This window comes from Balaenoptera physalus (genome assembly GCF_965194825.1).
Source record: "Balaenoptera physalus genome assembly, chromosome: 4".
NCBI classification, from domain to species: Eukaryota; Metazoa; Chordata; class Mammalia; order Artiodactyla; family Balaenopteridae; genus Balaenoptera; species Balaenoptera physalus.
The window spans coordinates 42,822,473-42,844,976 of record NC_138891.1 but is presented as its reverse complement, the minus strand read 5'-3'; the positions used below and the strand labels follow the sequence as shown (position 1 = coordinate 42,844,976).

The window sequence follows — 22,504 nt, the reverse complement described above, 5'->3', positions numbered from 1 at the left end:
GCAATATATGAGGAATCCAGTTTCTCGGCATTCTCTCTAGCATTTGGTATTATCACTACTTTTAGCGTATATATATATATATATATATATGTATATATGTATATATGTATATGTATATATGTATATATGTATATATATACATATAGATATATATATACGTATGTATATGTGTGTATATATATATGTGTATATATATGTATATATACACATATATATATACGTATATATAATGGAATATTATTTAGCCATAAAAAGGAATGAAGTACTGATACATGCTACAAGGTGGATGAACCTCTAAACATTATATAAGTGAAAGAAGGCAGACACAAGAGTTTACATATTGTGTGATTCCATTTATATGAAATACCCTGAAAAGGTAAATTCATAGAGAGGGAATGCAGACTGGTAGTGCCCAGGAGCAGCGGAGAGGAGAAATTGAGAGCAACTGCTTAATAGGTACAGGGTTTCCTCTGGGGTGATAAAAATGTTTTGGAACTAGATAGAGACAGTGGTTGCAAAACATTGTGAATGCACTAAATGTCACTTTAAAATGTTAATTTTATGTTATAGAAATTTGACCTCAATTTTTTTTTAAAAAGTTGGACATATTTATGTGTGTCTGTTTAATACCATCCAGCCTTGATTACTGTAGGTATATAGTTAACATCATACTTTTCATACATAGGGCCAACTACAGGTGAGCTGGGTAAACGGACACTCTCCTCACCAAGCATTTTCTCTCACTAGGCTGGGAGTTTTCCCCCAGAGGCACAGATCCCTCTATCCCAACATACATTCACAGGCCCCCTATTATCTATCTCCCTATTACACGCAGGTGGAAGTAGGCTTTGCTGACACAGATTGGCATAGGGTCTCAAGAAACTGGAGATTCAGTCAAAGTTAATTCATATTATCACTTTGACTTTCTGCTTACGCACCTTATTATTTTAAAAAATCTCCAAGTATTAAATGTAATATTTGTATTATTACTTAAAATTGTATGCATGATTAAAGTGGGGAAAGGAGAGTTTTCATCTTCCTGTACAGTGAGGACTGAACTAATAATGGGAGTGTGCTTAGCTTTAATTTGGATTGATTACGTTTAATAGCGTTAAGTGGCACAACCCTGTAAAAGTGATACTAAAATTTATATTTATTTCTAGTGGGCCTCTGGCTGGACTTTGGGTTTGGTTGGGGTCAAAGCCAGGTTGTTCCTAAGTTGAATTCATTCTGATGCTTGACACCCCCCACCCCCTTGTCCATTTAGAAGCCCTGCTTCTAAAGGTCAGTGTACCATCTCTTTGGCACCCAACTAACAATTAAGAGTAGGCTATAAGGGAAGATTGTCTATAGTTTGAGTGGCAAGAAAAGCCGCAGTCATTTTGTCTTTGCACTTTGGATGCTGAAATCTTCCTGTGTAACATAGCCACATCTAGATAAATATGAGCTTTTTCTTCTATTAAAATTATTTCCAATGTCTATCAAAATGCTTTCTTTTATAGAATGGTTCTGACCCATGGTGGTCTGTAAAACATGTATTTGGAATAATATTTGGAAAAAAGTAAATAGTTTTTTCAAAATGAAAAAAAAAAATTTGCTAAGCAGTTAGCAGCAGTCAATGAACAACACTTTCAGAATGGTTTTGAAGAGATGATCCAGTGGACAAAAGAGGGGAAATTGTGGGAGTTCCCAATTAACAATGAAGCAGGTTTTGATGACGATGTTTCAGAATTTCATGAACATATATTTCTGGATAAATACCTGGAGGATTTTCCAAAACAAGGACCAATTCGCCACTTCATGGAGTTGGTGACCTGTGGCCTTTCCAAAAGGCCACAGGCCACCAACTTTTTTTTTTTTTAACAAACTTTTAACACACTTTATTGATTTAGGAGCCAAACAAGGCAGCATTTGGACAGTTAAGAAAGGCACCTCACTGAAAATAATACATCACAGTGCTGTTGAGTGATCCCAGTCACAGGATTTGAGGATGGAAAGGACAATCTCTGGATAATGTCGCTTAGGACACTTGCTCATTTATTAAAAAGAGTCCTTTCACACGACACGGATGGAGGAAGGCAAGAGTGCAGGACTGTGGCATATGCTGGGTGGCTGTCGAGAGCTTACCCACGAGAGCCGGTGGGCTGGCACATCAGTGGCAAGTTGGGAAGGGAGTGGGACCAGCCTGCTCCACCTGCCCCATGACTCCAGTAAACCTGATTTGCTGAGCCACTACCCCCATGAACACATTCCATATCTCTTTCAAATGCAGAGATGACTTTTTGATCTCATGGTATGGGGAACCAGTGCTAGTAGTCAACTCCCGCCCTGTTCCAAGCTACAGGACAGACAGGACAACAGGGTGATTTCCTGCATTCCTGGGCTGGCATGAGGTTCTGATAAAAGCTGAGGTCTTAGGGCACTGGCACTCTAGAGTTAAGAGTATTAATTACTAGCTTATCAAGATTTTTAGATATTTAGACTTTTACTTAATCCTAAGTTTTACACTAGTGAGAAATCTCCTGGCAGGCATTTCAAAAATAGCCATAAACTGTCACCAGGAGCTGTACTGAAATTAGACCATCTTCATGGAGCCATGGCACACCCCAGCCTCCCACTCATGGAAGGCTGAGCCCATAACCAGGTTTCTTCACTAACCAGGCAGGAGGCTAATTGGGCTGTACAGTTCCATCTCATGCCTGTGCTTGACAAACTGAAGAGCTCAGTTGTCGTGTCAAACCTACATCTTGATGACTTTGTGGAGCTGATATGAGGATCGATTTTGCTGCCTTGTCTTTCCTCTCAAGCTTACAGTGAGATAATAAAGAGAATCTGCTCATGTCAAATTCCTGCTTAAAATCTTCCATTGACCTCAGAATAAAGTCCAACATCCCAGCATATCATACAAGCTCCTTGGCTTTCCAGCTTTCTCTGGCCTCTTCTCCAACCCTAACTCCCAGTCTCATATCAAAATATTTGCACGTCCAACACTTTGCCATATTCTCACTTGGCCCAGTGCCTTTGCATATGCTGTCACCCTTCAAGCTTGATTCAGGATAAATCCTACCTGGAAAGTTCTCTGTGACCCATCATAGTCAGGTTAGGGGTCTCTCTGTGTTTCCTTCTTCTACAGTAAATCTTACCTGTGTCAAAATTCCCTGTTGACTTGTCTTTCTCCCTCATGAAACTAAAGATAAATTGTTCCAGCCATGTAGTAGGTGCTCAACAAATGTTTCTTACATGAACACACTTATTAATTCATGATAAGGGATATTTCTCAAACACCTGTTATGTGCCAGATACTGTTTTTCTACGTGGAGATATAGCAATTTACAAGACAGGCAAGACCCCTTCCTTCTTGGAGCTTATATTAAAATAAAGGAAGGAGACAATAAATAAGTGTATATTAAAGTTTCAGGTGTGATAAGGTATGTGAAGAAAATCAAAGCAGAGTGAATGGATGAATGAATGAAGAACTCAGATCTAGGAATCAGGCCATTCAGACTGCTGCCATAGAAGCCAATCTTACTGCTATCAATTCAAACTTGAAATTACATGGATTTATTTTTTAATTTGTATACATTTTACAAATATTTATTGATTGTCTTCTAGATGCCAGCCATTGCTCTAGGTCTGGTATACAGCAGGGAACAGAGCAATTATTTAGTTAGTTAGTTAGTTAGTTTTGGCTGCATTGGGTCTTCGTTGCTGCTTGTGGGCTTTTCTCTAGTTGCAGTGATCAGGGGCTACTCTTTGCTGCAGTGCACAGGCTTGTCATTGCGGTGGCTTCTCTTTGTTGCTGAGCATGGGCTGTAGGCACACGGGCTTCAGTAGTTGTAGCACGTGGGCTCAGTAGTTGTGGCTCGTGGGCTCTAGGGCACAGGCTCAGTAGTTATGGTGCACGGGCTTAGTTGCTCTGCAGCATGTGGGATCTTCCTGGATCACGGCTTGAACCCGTGTCCCCTGCATTGGCAGGCAGATTCTTATCCACTGCGCCACTAGGGAAGTCCCCCAGAGCAACTTTTATTAGGAATTTTTACTCCTGTCCTTGCAGAGCTTACATGAGAGTGTTAGCAAGTAAATATATAATATTATCAGAGGCTGTTATCAGAGGCTGGTAAGTGCTTTGAGGAAAATAAAGCAAATTAAAAGGCAAAGAAATTCTTGAGTGTAAACTAGACTAAGAGCAGGCAGACCTGGGTGTGAGACCTGGGAACCTCACTTATGGTTGTATGGCTTTAACCAAGGTTTTAATCTCCTCAGGTCTCTGATTCTTGATTTGTACAATTAATGCCTCTCTGAAAGTATGGTCATGCTACTCCAGCAGGATGATGGACTCTATAAAGTATTACGAATATCAGTTTTAACTATTTTCTCATATACCTTGTCTTCTAAGATTGTCAGGAAAGTTAACTAGATCATTAGTGATCTAGTTATGATGATCTAGTTATGATATAATGATATTCATTATATCTAAATGCAACATGAAATTATAGAATTTTCAGATTCTTGTGGTATATTCGCATTATGCAACTAATTATTTATATAATGTGACTTAATTAAGATGTTTTCGATCTTAGTATTTCTTGAAAGAGCTATCATTTCTGACCACTAACAGTATCTAGACTTCCTATATCATTCAGGTTAAAGGTTTTTTGTTGCAATATGCATATATCCTTTGTCAAATTGACTTTGATTCCTGATTCTAGACATTAAACAGATTGTTCTTACCATAATTTTATGATTTAAAAGAGTTCCTATCATTTTTAATTAGGTAAGCATAGTACAAAGGAAGTTTAAATTCAAAGAGGCTGGGGTCCGAGCCTCCCGGATGTCTGGGACAGGCCCGACAGGGATACCTGCTTTTTGTTGGTGACTGAAACAATAGGGAGGATTTGATCTGGTGGGACAGTTACCCAAAAGGTGACTTAAGTTTTCACTATGATCGCTCGCTGGAGTTTTATACTATATATTATTATATACATTATAGGCATTACAATATAATTACATATACAAAGCTACATTTGTGTATGTAATGGGTAATATAAGGCATTTTTAAGTGTAATTTTGTACTATAAGAGTCCTTCAGGAAATAACGCAAACATACATAAAAAAAAAAAACAATTCACAAGATTAGGCAGCATGTGACAACTGAGATACAAGTGGCACAGACAATAGAGGATGGAAGGACTTCAGAGAAGGGAGGGTAGTTTACTAAATTCGACAATCAGGAAAGGCTTTGCAGATGGGTGGGGATTTGAGTTAAGGACATATGATTCAGAGATGGATGAAGAGGACGAAGACATTTCCAGAAAGGCATGGGAAAGGCCCTGAGATGGTACCCATGGAAGGATGTTTGAAATCAAAACAATGTAGCTGTAACTGAGGGCAGATCTGAAGTAAAGGCTTTATACAGGAATATATTTGGAATAATTTAGGTGGAAAGAAAAGTCAGGAAAAATGTGGAAGGCCTTGAATGATTTCATCACTGATACACTGTTGGTGGGAGTAGTAAATTTATACAACTTTCTAGTGAGCAGTTTGGCAGTATTCCTCAAAATGCATATAACCTTTGACTTAACAATCCCACTTCTAGGAATTTATTTTAAGGATGTAATCAGAGAAGATCTCAAAAATATGTGTAAAAGGATGTTTATTGTTGCATTATTTATAATATAAAAATAAAACTAACTATCTCACATACCAAATTGGTAATAAATAACAGTGTCTCCACCTATGGAATCCAATGCAACCATGAAAGCTGGTTTTTCAGGATTACTAAGGAGATGGAAAGACAATGTAAAAATGAAGTGAAGAAAGCAAATCACAAAAAGTCTTTATACAATATGATTCTGCAGGGGCAGAAAACTTTTCCCTTCTTCCCTTCTAGTTTCTTTGCCTGTCCTAATAATTAAATTGACATAAGACAGATTAACAGGAGAAAAACAAATTTAATTTCATAAGTACAGGAGCCCAATAAAATATATAAGACTCAAAGAAGTGACCAAAGCAGTCAGCTTTTATACCTGCTTGACAAGGAAACAATAAATTTGTAAAGAATTGACAAGATAAGGAGTTTGGGCTTGGGGTAGTAAATTAGCGAAGAAGTAACAAGGTTTGTTTATATGGCCTTCTCAGCCCTAAATTCCCCGTCTCTGGTGATAAGGATGCCTTCTAGCCTCCTGGTACCGGGAGGGTTCCTTTCACATAGGAGATTTATTTCCTGCTTTCAGGGGTACAAAGGAGGGTCAGAGTGCTCTTGCACCAGCTGTTTCTTAGGTAACTTTAATCCAAAGTAATCGATACACCAAAATGGCATATTTGGGGGTAGCATATTCTACTTTCCTTCAATTCAAATTTTTTAAAGGTTGTATAAGGTGGGCAAGGAATACACCAAAATGTTAACAGTGGTTAATGGGTGCTTTTTTTTTTTTTTTTTTTAAACAATCAATGTTTACCTGTCCTGTGCTCCATCCCCTCAGGGCCAATCTGATAAACTGTGATAACGTGGTGGAGGACACTCAGTGCAGTGCAGCGTAGTTCGGACAGCTGCCTCTCCCACAGACGATGGCTCTCTTACAAACAGAGGCTTCCTGAAACCAATGCCTGAAGTCCAAGGCTCAGCGAAAGGCCTGCAGTGCATACGTTTTAAAGGGAAGTAAGCTTTCAGTTTCTCAGATCACACCAAGTAAGAACAGGGGCTTTAGTTAGTGTTTACTTAGATGCCAGGCACTGTGCTAGCGTTTCTCATAGATGGTCTCATTTAAACCCCCAACAGTCCAATAAGGTAGGTACCAGTATTCTCATTGTATATATGAAGAAACTGAGGTACAGAGAGGTTAAATAATTTCCTCAAGGACACACAACTAACAAGAGATGGAACAAGGATCCAAATGTAGATAATGACTCCAGAGTCCATATTGACTACTACACTCACCCACCCATTTTAATGGAAGACAGAAAAAAAAATCCATCCTATACATCTCCTCATCCTAGGGTCACCTGCTGTAATGTCCTTGGTGGTGGAGTTAGGCAGCATATGATCCAATAGAAAAATTCTGGATGGGGCCCGTGGGAGCCCTCTGGTACTGGGTCTGGCACCTACTAGCTTTGTAACTTTGGGCAAGTCATAATGCCTCCAAGCCTTGACTTTCGTATGCATATAAGGGAAATAATATTCCTTGACCTGCAGGCCTCCCAGGATGGCTATGAAGATCAAAGGAGACAAAACACATGAAGGTCCTGTGAAAACTATCTAGTACCATACAAGTAAAAGGTATTATTAGTCATAATGCTAGCATGGAACTCTCAGAGTGTTAAGATTGGACACCAGATTGCTCTGAGAAGCTCCCCCAAGGGTCATTCTCAAGGAGTATACCATACGACAACACAGACATTTGCTCCAGCTGTGGCCTGACAATCGTGATGTGCTATTTGGAACAAAGCACCTGATTTGCACCACAGTGTAACGCACTGTGTAGTAACACCTACCCATGACTAATGGACAGAGGTGAGCTGAATAATGGCATTCACACAATCCAAGTCCTGGCCTGGAAAGCCATTCAGAGAACTTACTCTGAGATTCAGGCCTAGCAAGGTCTTTCTTGATTCACAAGGCAGAACATAAGAGGCAAACAATTGATGGTGCCCACAACAGACCAGGCCCTGCCTGTGCTAGACCCCTTAAAAACATCTTCTCTAAGCCTCAGAGCATACCTGCTATTATCTGCATTTTACAGTTAAGAAAGTTGAGGGCTTTCCTGGTGGCACAGTGGTTGAGAACCTGCCTGCCAATGCAGGGGACACGGGTTCGAGCCCTGGTCTGGGAGGATCCCACATGCCGCAGAGCAACTAGGCCTGTGAGCCACAACAACTGAGCCTGCGTGTCTGGAGCCTGTGCTCCACAACAAGAGAGGCCGCAATAGTGAGAGGCCCACGCACCGCGATGAAGAGTGGCCCCCACTTGCCGCAACTAGAGAAAGCCCTCGCACAGAAACGGAGACCCAACACAGCCAAAAATAAATAAATAAAGATACCTCTCCATTTATTAAAAAAAAAAAAGAAAGTTGAGGCTCAGAGAGGTTAAGGGGCTTGCCTACCAGAGAGCTAAAGGGATAAAGAGAAAATTAAGGTATCATGACACAATTTTGTTCCTCCATTTCTGTTCCAGTAAAGATATCTAAACTCTTTTTTGGTTCAGTCCCTCCAAAATGAAGATAATTAATAAATCAGATTATTTCCTGGGTTTCTCTTGACATGTTAGGTGAGTAAAATTGACATTTATTCAAAATATTTTATTATAATATATATCAATATTTTGAGACCAATGTATGGCTGCCACTCTTATGAAAATCATGTGAATTTAATAGAAAGTAGTTTTGTCTAAGTTTTTTCTCAAATAACAGGGAAAGGTTTTTGATTTTTAACTGAGAGAAATGAAAGGAGTATTTACAACAAGTATGGCCCATTCTTAATGTCAGTAATAAACTCATGTAATTCTATAAGTTTGTTTAACACATAAACAAATTGCCCCCAAAATGAGCAGACAGTTCACAAAGGAAGAAACATAAATTTTTATCAAACATATGGAAGCTCACGAATAATGAAGTAAATTCAAAGTAAAACAATGATATCCCACATTTCATATGTTGAATAAGTAGAAATTTTTAACTTTTTAATATTTAATGTTGGCAAGTGTGCATTCTCATGAACTGCTGGTAGAACTGCATATCAGCACCTTTCTGGAAAGTGATTTGGTGATGTGTATAAAGATCCTTCAACAATATGCTCTTTGACTATGGTAGATTAAATATGGCCACAAATTCCTTGTCACTTCCCCCCCCTCTGGAATCTGACCTGTGACTGCTTTGACAGAGAGAGCATGGTGGAGAAGACTCTGTGCCAGTTCCAGGCCTAACCTTTAAGAGGACTGGCAGCTTCCACCTCCTCCCTCTCTGAACCCAGTGGAGACGCCCACCTTGGAGGGGAACTGAGGCCCCAGCCAACTGCCAGCACCAACTTGTCGGTCATGTGAAAGTTACCTCGGAAGTGGATCCTCTAGCCCCAGTCAAGCCACCCCAGCCAGCTAACATGTGGAGCAAAGACAAATTGTCCCCAGATTGCAAGCAAATGAATGATTGCTGTTTTAAGTTTTAAGTGACTAGGTCTTAAGTTTGGAGGATATGTTACACAGAATATTGAACTGATATTGATCCAATAATTTTGCTTCTAGAAATGTATCCTCAGGTACTAATCAGGAATGCAGACAAAGGCTTACACCCAAACATTTCTTGCAGAGAAGTTTCGAAGAATGTTAACGTCTAAATTAGGAAAAATGATTATGTAGGTCACAGTATAACCAGTATGAAAGTAATTTAAATGTTAGCAATATGGTAGAGTACTTATGATAGACCTTTAGGTGGAAAAAGTCATATAAAGAACTATGAATATAAAAAGGAAAAAAATTAAAAGTTAATAGTGGTTATTTCTGGGCAATAGAATAATGAATGATTTTATTCTGACCTTCACATTTCTGGGATAATTGCACAAAATAGAAAAAATAAATCTTAAAAATGAGAAAACTATCAACTTGTAAAATCTGTCCATAGATAAACAAATAAAGCTCCCTTTTAACTATAGCTTCAAACTTTTTCACAAAACCATTTTACCAAGGCATTCAGCAATATTGATGTTGAATCATCTGCTATTTCTCATAATTGACAGGCTGATAGGCAGTTACACTGTTTTAAAAGTCAGCAGGAGGAATAAAGATGCAGACGTAGAGAACTGACTTGAGGACACGGGGAGGGGAAGGGTAAGCTGGGACGAAGTGAGAGAGTGGCATGGACATATATACACTATCAAATGTAAAATAGATAGCTAGTGGGAAGCAGCCGCATAGCACAGGGAGATTAGCTCAGTGCTTTGTGTCCACCTAGAGGGGTGGGATAGGGAGGGTGGGAGGGAGACGCAAGAAGGGGGGGGATATGGGGATATATGTTTATGTATAGCTCATTCACTTTGTTATACAGCAGAAACTAACACACCATTGTAAAGCAATTATACTCCGATAAAGATGTTAAGAATAAATAAATAAATAAATAAAAGTCAGCAAGAGACAAACTTATTAGCAAAGGGCTTTGATAATCCATAAACTGGATGTAAAACATCCTGAATAATTAAGCAGTTCTAATGATGTAGCAGAAAGTAAAATAACTGAAGAAAAAGCTTCAAAAAATCAAATTAACATCATTGAAAATCTGTTACCTGCCAGGAACGTTCCTAGAGCCATGTCACTTAATCCTCTCAACAGCCTTGTGAGGTAGGTGTTATTCCCATTGTACAGATGAGGATCCCGTGGCCTTGATGGAACTTCCTACAGCCTCCAAATGCAGACCCGAGAGTCGGGTTCAACGCACATGTTTTTTCCACAGTACCGGGCCATTCCACTCCAAGGTCAGGGTTCAACATTCTTACAGGATGAAAAAAAATTATTAAACATATAAGCTTTTTGAAAAAGTCTTTCTTTCATTCTAACACAATTCATTAAAATATATTTAGCTGAACTTTGTGAGCTTCTTTTGCAGGATCATTTTCTTCTTGCATAACTTGAAGTAATCCTTAAAAAGTCAATGCCAATTTTGTAAGAAGCCTAGACTATTCTTGAGCAATTAGAAGGTGTTGCGGGAGGAGGACAGGCTGACAAAGCAGAGATACTTGTCCCCTCTCTCACAGCATCTCTGAGAAACCCTATCTTTAGCGCGACTGAGTCCTTTAGTAAGTTGGAACCTGGCTGTGCTTGTTGGTCTTATTCACCATTCATACCTGTTTTATTCTGTTTCCAATAGGCCATATCCATTTTGGGAGCCAAGATGTGAGGGATCAGTACCACAGAGAAGCCCCACAGGGCATTTGGCAGGATAATGTGGAGACCCAGATTTCAAACAAGCCCAGGGGTTTTTGTTTGTTTTTAAAGACAGTAGTTTGCTCTGTCTGTTGTTAAAGAAGAGTAACTAATGATAACAACAGCTAAGATTTCCATAGTGTTTATACGCATCAGCTCTGTGCTGTGTACTTTGTTTGTGAACATTATCCAACTTAATCCTCAGGACTCTAGGAGGTAGGCGCTATTTTGACCTTCATTTTACAGATGAAGGTGTGAGGTCTCAGACTCCAGAGAGGTGGTGGTCAGGGTATGAATTGTTTGTCTGATCTCAGTCCATGCTCCTAACTGCCACATGGACTGTAGTAGTCAGAGAAGCCTGCTTCTGTCCCTTTCTGTCAGTTCCTGCGGGAGCCCTGAGTATGACCAAAAGGAGAAGGGCCATAGCCAGGAGAATGGAGAAATGGGAATCCTAGTCACGCAAGGCCAAGCTGGAGGGTGGCTTTTCCCAGAGCCAGGGCTGCTTGCCACCTAGTTCCAAACCTCTAAGGACTCTGAGTCTTCTTTTTAAATGTACTTCTATTCATTCATCATTCCCTATATCTAAAGGGATGTAAGGGAGTTTACAATGATAGACAAAATATAACAACATGAAGTAAGAAAGAAAAAGAAATAAGAGTGGTAAGTATTCAATGGCCGACATAAAATCATGATCAGTAATCATCACAGTGATGAACAGTGTTCGGTAGATTGAAATAAACCAGTGGCTCAGGACAAGCACAACTAATGCCAATATTAAGATCAGGAAAATATTTCCTCCTGAAAGCAAAGGGGCACAGGGCAGTGTGATGAGCAGTGCCCTCTGCATCTCCAAATGATTAAACACCAGGCAGCAAAGCAGAGTGGTTGAGCACACAGACTCTGGAGCCAGACTGTCTGGGTTCCACTACTTTCTAGCTGAGTAATCTTGGGCAAGTTATTTAAGCTGTTTGTGCCTCAGTTTCTTCATCTGTAAATCGGGACTGGGGAAATACGGAAGACTGAATGAGATAATGGATATAAAGCCTTCAGAACAGTGTGGGGCGTGCAGGAAGCACTGTGTCTGTGTGCTGTTATCATCAGCCTGGTTAGGAATATAACAGACACTTCCTACCTCAGGACCCCTGTCCCCACTGCTCCTTCTGCCTGGAACAACTTTTCCCCCCATTATGCAGATGGCTCACTCCTTTCTCTCCTTCGAACCTTTGCTCTAATGTCACTTTCTCGGTGAGGCCTTTCCAGACAACAATATTTAAAACTGAAGTGCTTCCCCTACTTGTCTCCATCAAACCAGCAAGCTACATCTCCTTCTCCAATTCATTTCTCTCCTTCTCATGAGCTCTTCTCATGCTCAGATAACCAATTACTTCATTTCCTCTGTTTTTTGTCTATCTTCCATCACTAAATGAGGGCAGGTTTCTGTTTTATTCACTGAACCATTACCAACACCTACAACAGAGCATGACAGAGAACAGACACCCAATAAACCCATGATGAACGAACTAACCAACACATTCATCACTGTACAACCAACTGCAGGGTTCTTTTGAAACGCCTGTAAGGGCAAGTCAGTCAGTCAAAAAGAGAACCTGTAAATCGTCTGGACTTTTCAATCTTTTGATAATAATTTGAGAAAGACTTTGAAAGGCTTACAAAATCTTATAGTGACAAAGGTTACTCCACTGAAATTTTAGGTGACGTGTACTGTTTTATACTCTTGGAGTGAGTTTAGAATTAGTGACTAAAAGTCACTTCCAGCAGAGGAACAGCTAGAAGGAATTGTCAAAATGCAGAGTAAGAATAAAGCATTACTGGAATTAAGTCATCACTCTGTCAGTTCTTAATGGAGCCAGTCCAAATAAATCATAGGTTTTACTATCCAGTTCTCTCCTGACAGCAAAGCAGGGACAGGAAAGCCGGTTATTAATGAGACATCTTATTTCATGCCTCAGAGGAACTCAAAATTCTGTATTTCCTAACAGAAAGGCAAGTGTTAAGTGCAGAACTTGGGGAGAGACATCAGGACACATGGGGCTCCCACTGAGTACTAAGACTTACATGACTGCACAGTCCTAAGTGGTGACTAGCTGTCTTTCAGTCACTGAAGGGCAATCTAGCAGAACGGAAAACATGCCACAGAAAGGGCAACAGAAGGCAACAAGGTGAGTCAAGCTCCAGGTGAAGCTGGGAAACTCTCCCCGGCCCAAAGGCAGTTTGATCCATGTCATCCACATGTGGTAGAATGCCAGCCTCAAAGGAGCAGCCATTTCTATACACCACTCTTTGGTCAAACAAGAGTTTGGGGGTACTCTTAACTTTCAGATGGCTGAAGTACGAGAGCCAGGAATACTTCCATGAGATATTCTTCAAAAGGTTTTCAGAAAAAGAAAGTTGATTGACTAGGCTGCAATTCTGGCCATTCACTGTGTGGCATGGATTGCTGGCTGTGAATGAGGCTGTGCTTGTCTCTTGTTACCCTTTTTGGTTTAAAGTCTATTTTGTCTGATATAAGTACAGTATACCCCTGTTCTCTTTTCTTTTCCACTTGCATGAAATATTTTTTTCCATCTCTTCACTTTGAGCCTATGTGTGTCCTTAAGGCTGAAGTGAGTCTCTTAGAGTTGGGTCTTGTTTTTTAATCCATCCAGCCCCTCTGCCTTTTGATTGTTGATTTCAATCCATTTACATTTAGAGTAATTATTGACAATTAAGGACATACTAATGTCATCTTATTAATTGCTTTCTGGATGTTTTGTAGTTCCATTGTTCCCTTTTTCCTCTCTTTCTGCCTAACTTTGTGAATTGGTAATTTTCCATGGTGGTATACTCTGATTCCCCTCTCTTTATTTTTTGTGAATCTACTAAAGGTTTTTGCTTTTGGGGTTACCATGAGGCTTACATAAAACATCTTATAGCTAAAACAATCCATTTTAAGTTGATAGCAACTTAACTCCAATCACATATAAAAGCTTCACCCTTTTACTCCTCCCTCTTTTTTGTTTTTGATGTCACAATTACCTCTTTTTGTATTGTGTATTTGTTAACAAATTAAGGTACCTATAGTTATTTTTAATACTCTTGTTCTTTAACTTTTACACTACACTTAAGTGGCTAACACACCACCGTATTACATGTATTAGAGTATTCTGAATTTAACTATAAACTTACCTTTACCAGTATATTCTATACTTTCTTTTTTTTATTGAATTATAATTGACATACAATATTATGTTAGTTTCAGGTGTACAACATAGTGATTTGATGTTTAAATGATTACCATGATAAGCCTAGTTACCATCTGTCACCATACAGAGTTATTATAATATTATTGACTATATTCCCTATGTTGTATATTATATCCCTATGATTTATTTATTTTCTAGCTGGAAGTTTGTACCTATTAATCTCCTTCACTTACTTCACCCCTCTTCCCCACCCGCTTCCCTCTGGCAGCCACCAATTTGTTCTCTGTATCTATGAGTCTTTTTTTTTTTTTGGCTATGCCACAGGGCTTGTGGGATCTCAGTTCCCCAACCAGGGATCGCACCCGGGCCACGGCAGTGAAAGCCCAGAATCCTAACCACTAGGCCACCAGGGAACTCCCTCTATGAGTCTTTTTTTGTTTTGCTTTGTTTGTTCATTTGTGTTGTTTTTTAGATTCTACATATGAGTGAAATTATATGGTATTTGTCTTTGTCTTACTTCACTTAGCATAATACCCTCTAGGTCCAACCATGTTGTCACAAATGGCAAGATTTCATTATTTTTTATGGCAGAGTATATATAGATATGTATATACCTATATATGAATATTGCTCATTGATAGACATATGGTTATATATATACCACATCTTCTTTTTTCCATTCGTCTATCAGTGAGAACTTAGGTTGCTTCCATGTCTAGGCTGTTGTAAATAATGCCACAATGAACATAGAAGCTTATATAATTTTTTAAATTAGTGTTTTCATTTTCTGCAGATAAATACCCAGGAGTAGAATTGCTGGATTGTGTGGTAGTTATATTTTTAATTTTTTGAGGAATCTCCATACAGTTTCCCATAGCGGCTGCACCAAATGTGTTTGTTGGCCATCTGCATGTCTTCTTTGGAAAAATGTTTATTCAGATCCTCTGCCCATTTTTAAAATTGTATTGTCTGTTTTTTTGATGTTGAGTTTTTTATATATTTCAGATACATATCAAATATATCATTTGCTAATATCTTCTCCCATTCCATAGGTTGCCTTTTCATTTTGCTGATAGTTTCCTTACTATTACTATAGCTTTGTAGTATAGTCTGAAATCAAGGAGGGTGATACCTCCAGCTTTGTTCTTCCTCAAGATATATTTGTCTGTTCAGGGCCTTTCATGTTTCCATATAAATTTTAGAATTATTTGTTCTAATTCTGTGAAAAATGCCACTGGTATTTTGATAGGGATTACATTGAATCTGTAGATTGCCTTGGGTAGTATGGTAATTTTAACAATATTAATTCTTCCAATCCAGGAGCATGGGTTATCTTTCCATTTTTTTGTGTCATCTTCAATTTCTTTCATCAGTGTCTTACAGTTTTTTTGAGTATAGGCCTTTTACCTCCTTGGTTAGATTTATTACTAGGTATTTTATTCTTTTTGATGCAATTGTAAATGGGATTGTTCTCTTAATTTCTCTTTCTGATAGTGTTGTTAGTGCATAGAAATGCAACGCAACACATTTCTGTATATTAATTTCATATCTTACAACTTTACTGAATACCTTGATGAGTTCTAATATCTTTGTGATGGCATCTTTAGGATTTTCTACGTATAGTATCATGTCATCTGCAAACAGTGACAGTTTTATTTATTCCTTTCCATTTTGGATGCCCTTTCTTTCTTTTTCTCATCTGATTGCTGTGACTAGGACTTCCAATACTATGTTGAATAAAAGTGGCTAGAGTGGAATCTTTGTCTTGTTCCTGATTTGAGAAGAAATGCTTTCAGCTTTTCACCTTTGAGTATGATGTTAGCTGTGGGTTTGCCATATATGGCCTTTATTATGTTGAGGTATGTTCTCTCTATACCCACTTTGTTCAAAGTTTTTATCATAAATGGATGTTGAATTTTGCCAAAGCTTTTTCTGCATCTATTGAGATAATCATAAGGTTTTTATTCTTCAGTTTGTTAATGTGGTGTATCACATTTATTGATTTGCAAATATTAAACCATCCTTGCATCCCTAGGATAAACCCCACTTGATCATGGTTTATGATCCTTTTAATGTATGGTCGACTTCAGTTTGCTAGTATTTTGTTGAGAATTTTTGCATCTATGACCATCAGTGATGTTGACCTGTAATTTAATTTTTTTGTAGTGTCTTTGTCTAGTTTTGGTATCTGGGTGATGATGGCCTTGTAAAATGAGTCTGGAAGCATTCCTTCCTCTGCAAGTTTTTGGAATAATTTGAGAAGGATAGATGTTAACTCTTTTTTAAGAGTTTGGTAGAATTCACCCATGAAGCCATCTGGTCCTGGACTTTTGTTTGTTGGGAGTTCTCATTGTGGTTTTGATTTGCATTTCCCTGATGATTAGTTATGTTGAGCATCTTTTTATGGGTTTGTTAACCATCTGTATGTCTTCTTTGGAAAAATAGCTCTTCAGCTCCTCTGCCCATTTTTTAACCAGGTTGTTTGTTTTTTAGATATTGAGCTGTCTGAGCTCTTTATATATTTTGGATATCAACCCCTTACCAGATACATCATTTGCAAGTATCTTCTCCCATTCAGTCAGTTGCCTTTTCATTTTATTGATGGTTTCCTTCACTGTGCAAAAGCTTTTTAGCTTGATGTAGTCCCATTTGCTTATTTTTGCTGTTCTTACACTTGCCTGTGGAGACATGCAAAAAAAAAAAATTGCTAAAACTAACGTCAAAGAGCTTATTGCCTTTGTTTTCTTCTAGGATTTTTGGTTTCAGGTCTTACATTTAAGTCTAATCTATTTTGAGTTTATTTTTTATATCATTTAAGAGTGTGTTGTATATTTTTTAGGTTACTAATTAGCATCCTTACATTTCTGCTGGAAGAACTCCTTTCAGCATTTCTTGTAAGGTATTTTTAGTAGTGTTGAACTCTCTCAGTTTTTGCTTTTCTGAGAAAGTCATTATCTCTCCTTCATTTCTAAAATATAACTTTGCCAGATACAGTATTCTTGGTTGGCAGTGTTTTTTCTCTTAGCACTTTGAACATATCATCCCACCCTCTTCTGATGTAAGGTTTACACTGAGAAATCCACTGATAGCCTTATGGGGGTTCCCTTGTAACTTACAAGCGTCTTTTCTCTTACTGCTTTTAAGATTCTCCCTTTGTCTTTAAATTTTAACAGTTTTAGTATAATGTGTCTTGAAGAGAATTTCTTAAAGCTGAGTTTGTTTGGTGACCTATGAGATCCATAAACTTGGATATCCAAATCTCTGTCCAAATTTGAGAAGTTCTCAGCTGTTATTTCCTTAAATAAGCTTTCTGCCCCTTTCTCTCCCTCTTTTGCTATTGGAACTCCAATAATTCACAAAGTATTTTTTTTCATGGTATCCCATAAATCACATAGGCTTCCTTCATTCTTTTTCATTCTTTTTCCTTTGTTCTCTGACTGGATACCTTCAAAGTTCCTATCTTCTCACAGATTTTTCCTTTGGCTTGATCCATTCTGATGTTGATGCTCTCCATTTCATTTTTCATTTCATTCCTTGTATTCTTCAGCTACAGAATTTTTATTCACTTCTTTATGATTTCTGTCTCTTTGTTAAACTTTTCATTTTGTTTATGTATTGTTTTCCTGATTTTTTTGAACTGTATTTTCTTGTAGCTCATTAAGTTTCCTTAAAACAACTATTTTGAAATTTTTATCATGTAAAGTACAGATTTTCATGTCTTTGAGATCAGTTACTGGAAAATAATTATAATCCTTTGGTGATGTCCTGTTCCCTTGATTTTTTCATGTCCTTGAAGTTTTGTGTTGCCGTCTTCTCATTTGAAGTAAGTCTCTTCCTTTAGTCTTTATTAACCTCCTTTGAGAAAGAAATACCTTCCACCAGCCCTGCTAGTGATTCTGAGGCTTTCTATGGGTATACCTGCTCCATGCTTCTTGCTCCCTCTTGTGGAAGAATTCCTAATTTATAGGCATACCTTGAAGATATCGCAGGTTCAGTTCCAAACCACCACAATAAAGTGAATATCGAAATAAAGAAAGTCATATGAAGTGTTTGGTTTCCCAGTGCATATAAAAGTTATGTCTACACTATACTGTAGTCTAGTAAGTGTCCAATAGCATTATGTCTAAAAAAATGTACATATCTTAATTAAAAAATACTTTATTGCCAAAAAATACTAACCATCATCTGAGACTTCAGCAAGTTGCAATTTTTTTTGCTGGTGGAGGATCTTGCCTCGACGTTGATGGCTGCTGACTAGTCGGGGGTGGTTGCTGAAGGGTGGGGTGGCTGTGGCGATTTCCTAAAATAAGACAGCAATGAAGTTTGCCACATCGATTCCTGCTTTTACAAATGATTCTCTGTAGCACACAATGCTGTTTGATAGCATTTTACCCACAATAGAACTTCTTTTAAAATTGGAATCAATCCTCTCAAACCCTGCCGTTGCTTTATCAACTAAGTTTATGTAATATATGTAATATTCTAAATCCTTTGTTGTCATTTCAACAATCGATTAAGTTCACTATCTTATATGGGCACAGTTTGTGGCACCCCAAAACAATTACAATAGTAACATCAAAGATCACTGATCACAGATCACCATGACAAATATGATTATAATGAAAAAGTTTGAAATATTGTGAGAATTACCAAAATGTGACACAGAGACACAAAGTGAGCAAATGTTGTTGGAAAAATGGCACCAATAGACTTGCTCAACACAGGGTTGCCACAAACCTTCAATTTGTAAAGAACACAATAACCTGCAAAGTGCAGTAAAGCAATGCACAATAAAATAAGATATATATACACTACCAAACGTAAAATAGCTAGCTAGTGGGAAGCAGCCGCATAGCACAGGGAGATTAGCTCAGTGCTTTGTGTCCACCTAGAGGGGTGGGGTAGGGAGGGTGGGAGGGAGACGCAAGAGGGAGGAGATATGGGGATATGTGTATATGTATAGCTGACTCACTTTGTTATAAAGCAGAAACTAACACACCATTGTAAAGCAATTATACTCCAATAAAGATGTTTAAAAAAAAAGATATGCCTGTATACCTTCTCTTGATTTTGCAACAAACCAGGCTGAGCACTGATGGCCTCCTTTTTGTTTTTACAAAAGTAGCACTAAAACTCAAGTTTGTAGGTTCTCCCTGGTCCGCAGATTCAGGTCGATTTTCTGTACATGCTCACTAGCCATTTGCCAAAGCTCACTTTTGCTGCCGCCAGTGGGAGCATGCACAGGGAGCCACCACAGTAGGCGGGGGGCGGGGGATGAAGCACACAGAACACTGGGGGTGCCCATGGGCCAGTTGGGGGCATCTGCTGGCAAGGTGCCCCCAGCAGCTCATGGGCAAGCTTCTTGATGGAGTCTGTAACACAGGAGGATCTGTGTCCCTTTGATGCCCTCCAAGAGTCCAATCTGGTGCCCTCCCAGTCTTCCCCTGCACCTGCCCAGTCATGCAGCTCACAACTCAGTACCCTGGATGGGTGAGAGAAATGAGCCTCTTTGAGAGTGTCCCACACAATGGGGAATCCAGGTGCTCATTCACACACTCTCTCATTTCCCCCACAGGAGAAATCACAGGCTGAGAAGATCTGTCTTGGCCCTAAGCAGTGCTGTCTTGGGGATGGGGTGATGCAGGTAAAGCCAAACTGTTCCTCTTACCCACCCCATTGCACCCAAACTCATATGTTTTTGTTTCAGTGGTGTGCTAGGATTTCTCCACTGGAAATTTTGAATTCCACAAAGGCTCTCTTGCTCATGGATGACTAAGACAGTGTTTTCCAGGGGCTCCTGGACTGTAGCCAAGAGGGACTGGAGCCAGTTCACAGGTCATTGCAGGGTCCAGAGCCAGGACCAAGGTCCAGTTGCCTATTATCTGACACATGAGTGGGCAAGACCCTTCCTGGACCCCTTGGCCTATGGGGCTGGATCCCACAGCTCTCACAAAGGCACTTTTGTCCCTGGATGGATGCCAAATTGTTGTTGGGGGAAGGCCACAAACGAGTGATGTCTTATTCAGCCATATGGCTGACATCGCTCCCCAAACAGCTCAGCCCTGTATCTTTCAGCAAGCTGAGAAATTAAAGAATGGAAAAATGTGGACATCTCAGCTTTCTTTACCACAAAATTCTTGGCTCCATCAACTACCTAAATCTTAACCTCCAGCTCCATTCCTATAATTCCCAGCTTTATTCCTGTCCAATATTGCCTCCAAACTTTGAACACTGTCCCCCACTGTCCATCCCATGCTTATCCTTTGGATCTGAAATGGACTTGGCTTCTCTGATTTGACCCCCTCCTTATTTCCTGGCTCATCCATCCTGAGTATCTACTCCAGGAGATCAAGCCTAGGCTCCCAGACCAAACTAGTCATTATCCAGATGCTTATCTGGCATCTGCTTGGGAAGAAGTGGGAAACAGTACATGATGGTTGGACATGCTACAATAATCATGACTATAGTCAGGAGGGCACAATTCTGCCATGCTGTCTGCTGCTTCTACCACCACCAGCAGCAGCACTTTTCCATGTCCTGGGTGTGTGAGAAGGAGTGGTCTGGCTCAGCTCACCACCACCAGAAGCAATAATTGATTTATCACTAAACTGAGAGACCAAGGCATGAAAGTAGAGACGACTATAAGCTCCCTAGAGGTAAGAATTATGTGTGTCTTATTCATAATTGCCTCTTCAGGGCATGCCAGCATCTAATATGTGAGTAGGTTCTCAACAAATTTGTTGAAATCATTAATTAGGAAAAGAGTGGTACTGTCTTTGATCTCCATCTTATTGTCCTTTAAAGGAATTTAAGTCAATAAACATGTATTGTTCCAATCATGGTGCAAGGCCTTGCAAATATATGAACAGATGAAATGAGTTAACATGTAATCTTTTCTCTCAAGAAGTTTACAGCTCCCTTTAAGCATAAAGGCAGACACATTTTAGACGCCTGTGTGTTGTTTCACTAGAGTTACAGATAAATAACTATGAGCAGAGATAGCACTTTACGGAGTAATTTATTCTGTTAAAGTTGGAAGCCTATGGGGAAAAAAAAGTGACATTTGAGCTGGGCCTTGAAATAGGAAGCAGTATCTCAGGGGAACTTATAATGACGAGAATGAAACTGACCACACAGTGAGGACTCTGTGAGCAGAGCCCAGCCTGAGAGCAGAGTGAGTTCAGGGCTGCTAGTGCCCCTCTGGCAGACAGAGCTAACTGTTGACAGCAGTCTCTATCACAGGAAGCCTAGGACGAACTGGAGATGCCCTAGAAGAACCCTGAGGACATATATTGGGAACAGAAGGCTTATGACAACCACAGCTCTCTACCAAGATCAGCCAGTGGTCCATGCAGCTCAGCCTGGAAGATGCCTCAGGACTCTGGTCAGTTCTAAGGCTCCCTCAGAGGGTTTCTGGGTTCTTCTGGGCAGGCCCTGCAGATCCAAGTCTGACGAGGTGGGTCAGAGCCAAGATGGAGAAGTCTGGGACTCAGAGATGGCCTGGAACCACTCGAGCCTCTAAGAGTATAGCTAGCTTTCTGTGCTCACCCCAAGCAGGAATCTCCTGTGCAATTTCCCCAGCTCCTGAGGTCACCAAAAAACAGAGCCTCCCTGGAGACTCAGACTAGTCTGCACATATGGGTGTAGACATAAAATGGGGGATACCCTTTTACCTGCAGTCAACTATAGGAAATAGGCTGGAGCCCAGATACTGAAGCCCATGTGGGAAGAAAAAGTCCATGATCCGTAAAAATGATGTGGGGATGTATTAAAACCAGAAGTTTGTCTCTCTTGACTATTTAGAAGACAAAATAGCAACTTCACTGAGCAAGAAACTAGTTATACAAAATTAGAGGAACTGAGACCCCTAGTAGCACTGAAGGCAGGTGACCTAAAGACCTAAAGAAACACCCCAGGATGAATCAGGATATTCATATATTCCCCCCAAACGTCATCAGAGCTCCAGCTGCAGCACTGCTACTTACTGTTTGCCTGATGTTTCTGTTACTTAAATAAGTGTTATCAATAGAATATTATAACAGAAAGGAATCCATTTGCTAAGGAAAAATGAGCCTCATTTAAATTATTTGCATTATGAACTAGGATTAACAAGTAATGACAATATCTTAATTGGTACAGAAGTTTCAGTTTTTAAGATACTTTCCCATACATCGTTGTATATGGTGCTAATAATCCCTGATGAAGTAGGCAGGTAAGACACTAACAGAGAGGTTAACTGCACCTCCCATGGTTTCACAGTAAAACAGGAGGCAAGCCCAAGAAGGCTAATTTCCAATCCTGTGGTTTCCTAATCCTGGCCAAATATGGCCACCAGGAATACCACTGTGATCCACTCATTTTATTTAGCCATTTCCAGATTTCATCTGTCAGATGCTTT

At 39.5% G+C, this 22,504-nt stretch overlaps 1 long non-coding RNA gene across 1 annotated transcript in view; it reads left to right on the top strand.

Annotated features, from left to right (window-relative positions):
- Positions 1–179: 179 nt before the first annotated feature.
- Positions 180–22,504, top strand: part of LOC309659154 — a 41,898-nt gene continuing 19,573 nt past the window's right edge. The window contains exon 1 of the long non-coding RNA XR_014262633.1: positions 180–21,490. This is a non-coding gene — a long non-coding RNA (uncharacterized lncRNA). The remainder of the gene's footprint in view (positions 21,491–22,504) is intronic.